Below are 11,031 nucleotides of genomic sequence, written 5' to 3'. Positions count from 1 at the left end.
TTAAAGTAACAAAAATAATGTTAAAGTGTGGTTAAATATAAAATACCGTATTCCTTTCACGACGGTTGTTGAATATTGTTTAAATGTTGCTTGTTTTAAGGAGGTCCCATGAAAAGCTTGTTTTGTTTTTACGAAAAACAAATAAATCTTTTTTGGTTGTTTTAAATTCTGTGTGTGTGTGATTATTGTGTCGCTTACGCAGCGCGATGTAAGATATTATTTTTCGGAGTCACTTTGCACCACGCGCGGCTCGCAACGCGAGGACGCGCCCCACGGAACAACTACCGTGGAGACGGAGCGCGCATGAAGTGGATCGGTGGTTCCAGCGCTGGGTCGCAAGGTATAGGGGTGGAAATACCGAAACAGCCAATTCTCAGAGCCAGTGAGAATATTGGTCCTTTACAGTATCAAGTAATATACAGCAGAGAACGATACATTACAATTTCGATTTCAAGCTTTCGTGACTGCAGGGATTCATATTCTTGGTTCTTTCGGTAAAATCACGTAGAAGGGAAATAATAATAAAATAATAAAAATACAACAATAAAATTTTCACGACGTTTCGATTGCAACACAAGCAATCATTATCTGGTGTGCAAACCATTGCAAAAAAAACGCCACTTTTTTCAAATTTTCTTGCTGTGGCTTTCACACCTCACGATGATTGCTTGTGTTGCAATCGAAACGTCGTGAGAATTGTATTGTTTTATTTTTATTATTTCCCTTCTACGTGACTTTACCGAAAGAAACAAGAATATGATACATTACAATGTTGAACGTTATTAATATAGGGCTATATGTAAAAAAAAAACACATTTGACATTTATTAAAATTCCACTCCTGCATGGGAGGTTTCTACATCGCACTTTTTTGTGAGCGATGGCGATATCGTGGAGAAGGCGTTCATCCAGCGGTGGATATACTGTACAACGATTCGCGGTGAGACTGTGTCGATCGTCTCAGCGGCTTCTCGAGATGACGACAAACACCCTTCTTGTTGCCACTGTGAGATCGTACATAGGCAGCTGTCGCTCTTGGTCCATCTACTGCTGGATGAAGGCTTTCGCCCCAAGCCGTGGCCATCCAGACTCGAGGTGGTCTTTGAGATTCGCTGGCAGTTCAATTGATGCGATATCGACGAAGCTAAATGTCCCCCCGCAGAGCCTTAAAACGACTTTTGGGGCAAGTGCCAGCCGTAAGCGAGCACCTATGATGGCCGGAGCCGCCATTGTATCACCAGTTAATTAATGCTGAGTCGACCTAGCGGGTGCCCGGTATATATCGACGTATGTATGTGGAACTTCTCTCGCACCGTACGTAGCCATCCGTGGAAAAAAAACGATGTTAATTAACACGTCACATGCTTATAATTCGAAAGAAAAGAAGCAACGGTTAAATCAGTGAACGTGTGATGAACCTTATCCAGATGGTGATGAAACTGCGACAACTCATCCTCGTTATCTCAACTAGTTAATTCGTCAATTCTTCCCGTTTGTAAACACATATAACTGCCCTATTACTCGTAAATACTTATCCCATCGATTACAAAATGCTTAATTTTTTTATCCTTAGCTTGGCTGTTAAGTCCGATGTGATATGTGTAGCTGTGTTTGTGTGTTAATCTTATATATATACTATTTAATTTGATTTAATACAATGTCGATAACTGCGGATAAATTAAATACATATTGTAACGTGTTTCCGCTAATCGACAAAATATAAAAATGTAGCATATTTATGTATTTAATACTCAGCAATATTCATATGCAACATATTTATCCGTTTGATAATTGGAAATGTTTTATAACTGATGATTTATTGTGTTCTCGATCATCGAACATATAATAATTTACGAGCTTTTTAACATGGGAAACAAAGGTCATTTTAATTCATGAAAAATATGTCATGCATTTTCTTTGGTTCTTTCGGTAAAGTCACGTAGATAGAAAAAGAAGAATACAAAATAAAGTGAATAATATTAATAAACAACAACAAAAAACACTAATGTTGACTGTAGCCTGTTTCTTAATCGGAGTGAGTGTATTGGCAGTCTATAATGTAGACTGTAGCCTGGTTATTAAGTTTGGTGAGTGTACTGGCAGTCTATAATGTAGACTGTAGCCTGGTTATTAAGCTGGGTGAGTGTACTGTCAGTCTATAATGTAGACTGTAGCAATGGTTATTAAGCTGAGTGAGTGTACTGGCAGTCTATAATATAGACTGTAGCCTGGTTCTTAACCACGGTGAGTGTACTGGCAGTCTATAATGTAGACTGTAGCCTGGTTTTTATTTTTATTCACTTTATTTTATATTATTCTTATTTTTCTATGTACGTTACTTTACCGAAAGAACCAAAGAATATGTATTCATGCCGTCACAAAAGTTTTAAGTCAAAATTTTTTTCATGCATTGTTGATAATTACGGACAAAAATATGAAGTGGTCTAATGTTATGATAATTAAAGACACGATAATAGGTTTTTCCCCTTTTTTCTGACAACAAAACAGGTGTTAAGATGTACGCCTTTTGGCGTCCGCTGGTCTAACAAGAAAGCTGTCTCTGGTGTGGGCCACTCAGTTTAAAAAACAATGCATATATTATAAGATAATGTTTTTTGTTTGCATTATGACCACAAGCATTGTGGTTAATGCAGACATGACTCCTTGTAAAAGGTTGCAGTTTGGTGTTTTAACATCTTAACACAACTGTTTTGTTGCCAGAAAAAGGGGGAAAACCTATTATCATATTTTGGTACTGGCAAAGGAGATCCCATGAATTAAAGACACGTTAAACATTTTCATTTAACGAGTTGTCTACCTTTTTTACGTATAAATGTAAAATAAAAAACGAACACGGCAACACGTGCCATAATCGAAGTGAGTTCACGATCGGGGGAGGTTTCAGGCTTCACTGTTAATGTCTCCGCATTGCACGACCATCCGCCACGGTGAGTCGCGTGATCAGACTCACTCCACGGCTCCCGGCGGAGTCGAGAAGCTATTCACGTCAACAACAACAACAACAACGTGAACGGCACTAACAACCCCCCTTCAACGCTCGGTGGCGGTGACGTCACCCATGGTGCTTGTGCCATGCTAGGTGCCCTTTGAGGCCACGTGAAGTGTCGAATGCCCGCTGGCAGGAGGTCACAGAACAGACCCAGGTGCCACGGGTCGATGGACTGAGATGACTGGCAGATGCACCACGCGTCTTGTTCTCCGCTGTGCCAACTCTCCGCGCTTTAGCCGCCCGGGCGCTCCCCAAGCACCTTCTGGACGTCGCTCCTCTGCCCTCCGCTGTTGCTGGAGGGGCGACTGCCTCCAGCTCCCCCAGCAGCGTCCTTCACGAACCTCCATAGAGGCCGATCTTGACACCGATCATCGGCAGAGCCAAATCAGGCTCCACGTCCCTTCTGTACCGCATCGGTCCCATCTCGTTTCCAGCCCGGACTATGTCCGCCCAAGAAGCTGTACCCAGCCTCGCCTGGCACGCACGGGCAGGGCGTGGGTTTCACGCTGCATAGACTCCTTTCACACGAGGAGACGTTCGTTTTCTCTCCGCGGTCACGTGCGATTTGTAGTTTCGTCCGGCTTTTCAACCCACCACATTTACAAAACGGACGTTGAAAATGATTTGGCTAGTCGCTACTGTGCATTCCCACGAACGAATGTATGTGTGTTGAACTTCTGTTGCACCGTACGTCGCCAACCATGCGATGATGATATAAGCCACATCGATGAGTCACACTCCACGTGAGGCCAAGCGGACTCTGAAGAATATATATTTTTTTAGATCAGCTAGTTTTACCGAGCAAATACAATCGTTTATCTTTTTGGTTCTTTCGGTAAAGTCACATAGAAGGGAAGTAATAAAATAATAAAAATAAAACATAATAAAATTATAATTTTATTAAAATTATAATTTTATTATGTTAAATTTATTATGTTTTATTTTTATTATTTTATTACTTCCCTTCTTAATTTTATTATGTTTTATTTTTATTATTTTATTACTTCCCTTCTACGTGACTTTACCGAAAGAACCAAGAAGATGAATCCCTGCAGTCACGAAAGCTTTAAATCAAAATACAATCGTTTACTTTTACATTCAAGCATTTTTTGAAGGTGCGTCTTATAATTCGGTAGGTTTTTTTTTTCGTGACCACGTTGGCAAAATTATATTGACAGCCATCCATATTCGTTTGTTGTGCGTTTTAACTTTCCAGGCGTGTTTATAATTCAGAGAATAACACGGCATCCAACTCCCACCACAAAACCGTTGATACCGTGATGATGGTGGATATTCACTCTACCATGATACTCGCTCTATACCATACTAACTGCATTACACTCTAACATACATTTGTGAGGTCACGTTGTGAAGTCACCCGCTTTATCAAGTAAATGGTTTCTGTATGATGATTGATGCTCTTTAAATTAATCATCATCCGAGGTACGGAACATTTTGGGGGCAATTTTTGATCTCCCCCTTCCTTGACTTTTGAGAGTCATGCAAGGAATCGAAGAACCCCTTCTTTCACCTGCGAAATATTTCACGCACTCCACCAATTGACTCAATGTCGGATGCCGAGAGACCGGTATACGTGCTTTTATTTCATGAAGACTTTATTACAGCAATGCCCCTCCTGTGATACAACAGGGAATGTTTTACGTCGGTTGCAGCTTGTCCAGGGTTTTGTGTGGAGTGAGTAAAAGTTGAGCGCATCTCACCTACTCATCATTCCCTGCATTGGCCTTCCAGGGAAAAAAATTGCATCGAATTTAAAGTTCTTGTATTGGCCTTCCGAGGCCCTCAGATGGTTGCGAGCTCCGTTTTATCTTGGCGATGTGCTCGAATCGTATCCTGCCCCTGCCCGGCAATTTCTATCCACCAAATTCCGGGTACCTCAGTGTACACCGAGGACAAATCTGCGTTCAATGCGTGATAGAGCGTTCAGTGTCCGTCTGTGTGGGGTTGTTTGCCTCTTAATGATAATATTAAAGAGGTATTTTTTTTTACTGGGAATATACTGTAAATCGGTGCGAGGCAATGTGTCAATGGCGCTAAATAAAACTGAGTTGCAATTATCTCCTGGGCGTCTGTGGAAAAAGAGCTTCGCAGCCTATCGATTTCCTGCAGTCTAAATAAACAAAAACGATGCTCTGTGGCTCTTTCGGTAAAGTCACGGAGGTATAAAATAAATACATTAACTTTTGACATTGTGCGGAATACACATTCGGGGTGGAGGGAGGGAGGGGGCTAGGCGTCTTGTCGGCTATTTATGGGATGACTTCATTACTCAGACTTGCCCGCTACCCTCCAGCGGCGCCAGCCTCCGTCACCCCCCCCCCCCTCCAAGCTCGTTATGAGCACATCCAATTCCAAAGACAATGTAGATCTTGTTAGACAATGTTTGTTTGCTTTGCGGCAGGTACGAGTAGTGAACGCCGACTTGATGCCTCGCAAAATATATCTACTGTATTTGAACATCTTAACAACTTTTATTTAAAGCTTTCGTGACTGCAGGGATTCATATTCTTGGTTCTTTCGGTAAAGTCACCTAGAAGGAAAATAATAAAATAATAAAAATATAAAACAGTAACATTCTCACGACGTTTCGACTGCAACACAAGCAATCATGAGGTGTGAAATCCTTTCTACGTGATTTTACCGAAAGAACCAAGAATATCTCAACAACTGTTTGAGTGTCAAAAAGGGTAAAAGTCTTATTTTCATAATTTTTGATACGACCAAAAAAAGGTCCCATAGATATAAAAGACCAATGTTCGCGTTCTCACTGCTCCAGAGAATTGGTATTTCGGGGTTTCTACCCCTGCCTCACGGCCCAGCACTGGAGCCATCGATCCACTCCTGCACGCTCCGTCTCCACGGCTGTCGTCCCGTCGGGCGCGTCCTCGCATTACGAGCCACGTGGTGCAAAGTGACTCCGAACTTGGAAACTAATGTCCAACATCGCGCTTCGCGAGCGACACAACAAGCACACGCGGCACGCAGAGTTTATGACAGCAACACAACAAACTTTATCGTGGAAACAAAACGAGCTAATTTAAACACCGTTCAACATATGTCGTGCAAGGAATACGGTATTTTATAGACACGCATTAATATTAGTTGTTTTACTTTAAAGGCAGCAGTAGCAGGATGGGCTAGGAGAGGGGAATGGATGGGTTTTAAGGGAGCAGGCGAATCTGGTTGATTGTTAGAGTGGAGGGCGTGGAGCGAGAAGGGGAAAGGTGCGAAAGTGTGACTTGGCGCAGGGCAGGCGCCGAGTAGAGAATGGCAGCGGAGAGGAGGGGCAGTTACATTCCTGGCAAGCACAAGTTGGGCAGCATCAGCATTCGTGCTACGGACATCAACGATGGCCTGGACATTGCAATGGGGTGTCATCGCTGGAACCCTCAAGGCGAGCCCAACACCTTGGCTGGCCGTGCTGTCACATTGCATACGTACATATTGTGGCCGCTTTACTTCAATAATCCCACATACGTTGCAACCATCCGTCCTGCGAATGGTGGGAAAAGAGTGGCCTTCCCATTAAATCAGGACCTCGTAATTGGGGATAATTTGGCACGGCTGCGCTTTCGGCATATATACAGTAATTAGCAATTCGCCATGAGCCGAATTTCCGTACGGAATGGTCCAATTTCTGCATTCACGTGGAGCGACGCCGCAAGCCACAACCAGAAAAACGACTTGGTCTGGTGGCGGCACGCGTGGTGGGAGTGGTGAGAGTGGTGAGCGTGGTGAGAGTGGTGAGCGTGTTGAGAGTGGTGAGCGTGGCGAGAGTGGCGGGAGTGATGAGAGTGGCGGGAGTGGTGAGAGTGGCGGGAGTGGTGAGCGTGGTGAGAGTGGTGAGCGTGGTGAGAGTGGTGAGAGTGGTGAGCGTGGTGAGAGTGGTGAGAGTGGTGAGCATGGCGAGAGTGGTGAGAGTGGTGAGAGTGGTGAGAGTGGTGAGCGTGGTGAGAGTGGTGAGAGTGGTGAGCATGGCGAGAGTGGTGAGAGTGGTGAGAGTGGTGAGCGTGGTGAGAGTGGTGGGAGTGGGGAGAGTGGTGAGCGTGGTGAGAGTGGTGAGAGTGGTGAGCGTGGTGAGCGTGGTGAGCGTGGTGAGAGTGGTGAGCGTGATGAGAGTGGTGAGAGTGGTGAGAGTGGTGAGCGTGGTGAGAGTGGTGAGCGTGGTGAGCGTGACGAGAGTGGTGGGAGTGGTGAGAGTGATGAGAGTGGTGAGCATGGTGGGAGTGGTGGGAGTGGCGAAAGGTGGGAGTGGCGAGAGTGGTGAGCGTGGTGAGAGTGGTGAGAGTGGCGGGAGTGGCGGGAGTGGTGAGAGTGGCGAGAGTGGCGAGCGTGGTGAGCGTGGTGAGAGTGGCGAGAGTGGCGAGAGTGGCGAGCGTGGTGGGAGTGGTGAGAGTGGCGGGAGTGATGAGTGTGGCGGGAGTGGCGAGAGTGGCGAGAGTGGCGGGAGTGGTGAGAGTGGCGGGAGTGGCGAGCGTGGTGAGAGTGGTGAGAGTGGTGAGAGTGGCGAGCGTGGTGAGCGTGGTGAGAGTGGTGAGAGTGGTGAGAGTGGCGGGAGTGGCGAGAGTGGCGAGAGTGGTGAGAGTGGCGGGAGTGGTGAGAGTGGTGAGAGTGGTGGGAGTGGTGAGAGTGGTGGGAGTGGCGGGAGTGATGAGAGTGGTGAGCGTGGTGAGAGTGGTGAGAGTGGTGAGAGTGGCGGGAGTGATGAGAGTGGTGAGCGTGGCGGGAGTGATGAGAGTGGTGGGAGTGGTGGGAGTGGTGGGAGTGGTGGGAGTGGTGAGAGTGGTGAGAGTGGTGGGAGTGGTGAGAGTGGTGAGAGTGGTGAGCGTGGTGAGAGTGGTGAGCGTGGCGGGAGTGATGAGAGTGGTGGGAGTGGTGGGAGTGGTGAGAGTGGTGAGCGTGGTGAGAGTGGTGAGAGTGGCGGGAGTGATGAGAGTGGTGAGAGTGGTGAGAGTGGTGGGAGTGGCGGGAGTGGCGAGAGTGGTGAGCGTGGTGAGAGTGGTGAGAGTGGCGGGAGTGATGAGAGTGGTGAGCGTGGTGAGAGTGGTGAGAGTGGTGAGAGTGGTGGGAGTGGTGAGAGTGGCGAGAGTGGTGAGTGTGGCGGGAGTGGTGAGAGTGGTGAGAGTGGTGGGAGTGGTGAGAGTGGCGGGAGTGGTGAGAGTGGTGAGAGTGGTGGGAGTGGTGAGAGTGGTGGGAGTGGCGGGAGTGATGAGAGTGGTGAGCGTGGTGAGAGTGGTGAGAGTGGTGAGAGTGGCGGGAGTGATGAGAGTGGTGAGCGTGGCGGAAGTGATGAGAGTGGTGAGAGTGGTGAGAGTGGTGAGAGTGGTGAGAGTGGCGAGAGTGGTGAGTGTGGCGGGAGTGGTGAGAGTGGTGAGAGTGGTGGGAGTGGTGAGAGTGGCGGGAGTGGTGAGAGTGGTGAGAGTGGTGGGAGTGGTGAGAGTGGTGGGAGTGATGAGAGTGGTGAGAGTGGTGAGAGTGGTGGGAGTGGTGAGAGTGGTGAGAGTGGTGAGAGTGATGAGAGTGGTAGGAGTGATGAGAGTGGTGGGAGTGGTGAGAGTGGTGAGCGTGGTGAGAGTGGTGAGAGTGGTGAGAGTGGTGAGCGTGGCGGGAGTGGTCCAAGTGGTGAGAGTGATGAGAGTGACGGGAGTGGTGAGAGTGGTGGGAGTGGTGAGCGTGGCGGGAGTGGTGAGAGTGATGAGAGTGGTGAGCATGGTGAGAGTGGTGGGAGTGGTGAGAGTGATGAGCGTGGTGAGAGTGGTGACAGTGGTGAGCGTGTTGATGTAACTTACTGACCCAGCCTCATTGGACATCTGTGAAAAACAGCTTCATAGGTCATCCGATTCCTCCGCCAGGATAAATAAACATTCTGATATTAAACATGACTACGCTCCCCACCCTAAACATTGGGAATCACGTTTGTTAGATGTTAACTACCTCGCCTGGTATACAAGAGGTCGTGGGTTCAATCCCGAGCCTGACGCCTATATATTTGGAGTTTGCGTCTCTCTCTCTCCCCGTGGTCGCGTGGGATTTTTCTCCGGGTCCTCCGGTTTTGATCGCCACATTTACAATCACGCGTTGAGAGCGTTTGGCTGCTAGAAACTTCCACGTGATGAGCCACTACGTTGAGCTACCATTTGTGGCCAGGTCGCTTCTCAAAAAGAGCTCTACAGCTGACAGCCGACTTTAGACCCGCCGCTTTTACGACATTTCTTAAAGTAAGTTAGACTTAAATTTCGATTTAAAGCTTTCGTGACTGCAGGGATTCATCTTCTTGGTTCTTTCGGTAAAGTCACGTAGAAGGGAAGTAATAAAATAATAAAAATAAAACATAATAAAATAATGAGAATTATTTTATAATGAGAATTATTTTATTATGTTTTATTTTTATTATTTTATTACTTCCCTTCTACGTGACTTTACCGAAAGAACCAAGAAGATATGTTAGACTTCCACAGTAACGACCAAAACTCGTGTCTACGACCGTCAAACGACCGCTACCAACCCCGAGTAGATTGGCGACGAGCTTGCAAATGGCATGCACGGACGCAGCGCCACCTGGCGTCGTGTATGCGCATAACATGTGCACAGATTTCGATTCAAAGCTTTCGTGACTGCAGGGATTTATCTTCTTGGTTCTTTCGGTAAAGTCACGTAGAAGGGAAGTAATAAAATAATAAAAATAAAACATAATAATTCTCACGACGTTTCGGCCACAACGCAAGCAGCCGTCCTCAGGTGAAGAACAGGTCTGTCGGGAAGATAGCGTCTGAATGGGCACCACCAGGCTGTCTTCCCGACAACCCTGTTCTTCATCTGAGGAGGGCTGCTTGCGTTGTGGCCGAAACGTCGTGAGAATTATTTTATTATGTTTTTTATTTTATTATTTCCCTTCTGCGTGACTTTACCGAAAGAACCAAGAAAATAAATGTCTGTTAGGGCGACTTTCATTTATTTTCGTGGTCAATTTTGGTGTTTTTACCGTATGTAATGGGTTTCCTGGAACGGAATCCCAATACTCTTTGGTTCTTTCGTTAAAGTCACGTAGGTATAAGATAAAATTTCTACCTACGTGACTTTACCGAAAAAATAAAATTTATAAAATTTATACCGACGTGACTTTACCGAAAAAAATTAATTTATAAAATGTATACCTACGTGACTTTACCGAAAAAATTAAATTTATAAAATTTATACCTGCGTGACTTTACCGAAAGATTCTAGATTTGACGCCGTTCTTTAGTACCACCTTCACCTTCCTGGCTCCCCCCCCCCATCCTACACCCGTCCTCCTTGGCTCCTCCCCCCTCCTCTTACCCTATATAATAATGTCCGATCACAAATAACTCTCACTCCAGTTATTTTGCTGCGCCTTTTTTACACCTGATGAAGGAAGCTTGTGTTGCCTCCGAAACGTCGTGATTAAATTGATTTATTTTCATTTATTATTATTTTCACCTACGTGACTTTACCGAAAAAACCTAAGAGTATTTACCGAAAGAACCAAAGAGTATGGAATGCTGCAGTCACGAAAGCTTCAAATCAAGATTGGAATCCCAATGTGTAGCATTGCGTCTATGGGAGATGAGGGTTCCACTTTCGCCAGCTTGACTTGCGACCGATGTCCAGGAACCAATTCGGTCGTAGGTTGCGGGGGTCGCCTGTACAAATTAGTGGGCCTTACACAGTAAAATAATAAAGTTTAGTTTTTAGTTTTCAAACGCCGCGGGGATAATTACAACAACGGTAATTGAATTGATTTTAATAACGATATGAAGTTATGTCAATCTGTTCACACACACCTGCCGCGTAATAAGACACACCCCATGAAGTTATACAAATCTGGATTTAAAGCTTTCGTGACTGCATGGATTCATATTCTTGGTTCTTTCAGTAAAGTCACGTAGAAGGGAAATGATAAAATAATACAAATAAAACATAATAAGATGAAATTCTTAGTGAGAATTCTTAGTGAGAATTTTATCTTATTATGTTTTATTT

This window comes from Lethenteron reissneri, chromosome 36, assembly GCF_015708825.2.
Source record: "Lethenteron reissneri isolate LAM-NWPU_2019-01 chromosome 36, ASM1570882v1, whole genome shotgun sequence".
In the NCBI taxonomy this organism is placed as follows: Eukaryota; Metazoa; Chordata; class Hyperoartia; order Petromyzontiformes; family Petromyzontidae; genus Lethenteron; species Lethenteron reissneri.
The sequence above is the reverse complement of the archived record's forward strand: the minus strand, read 5'-3'. Positions refer to the sequence as shown.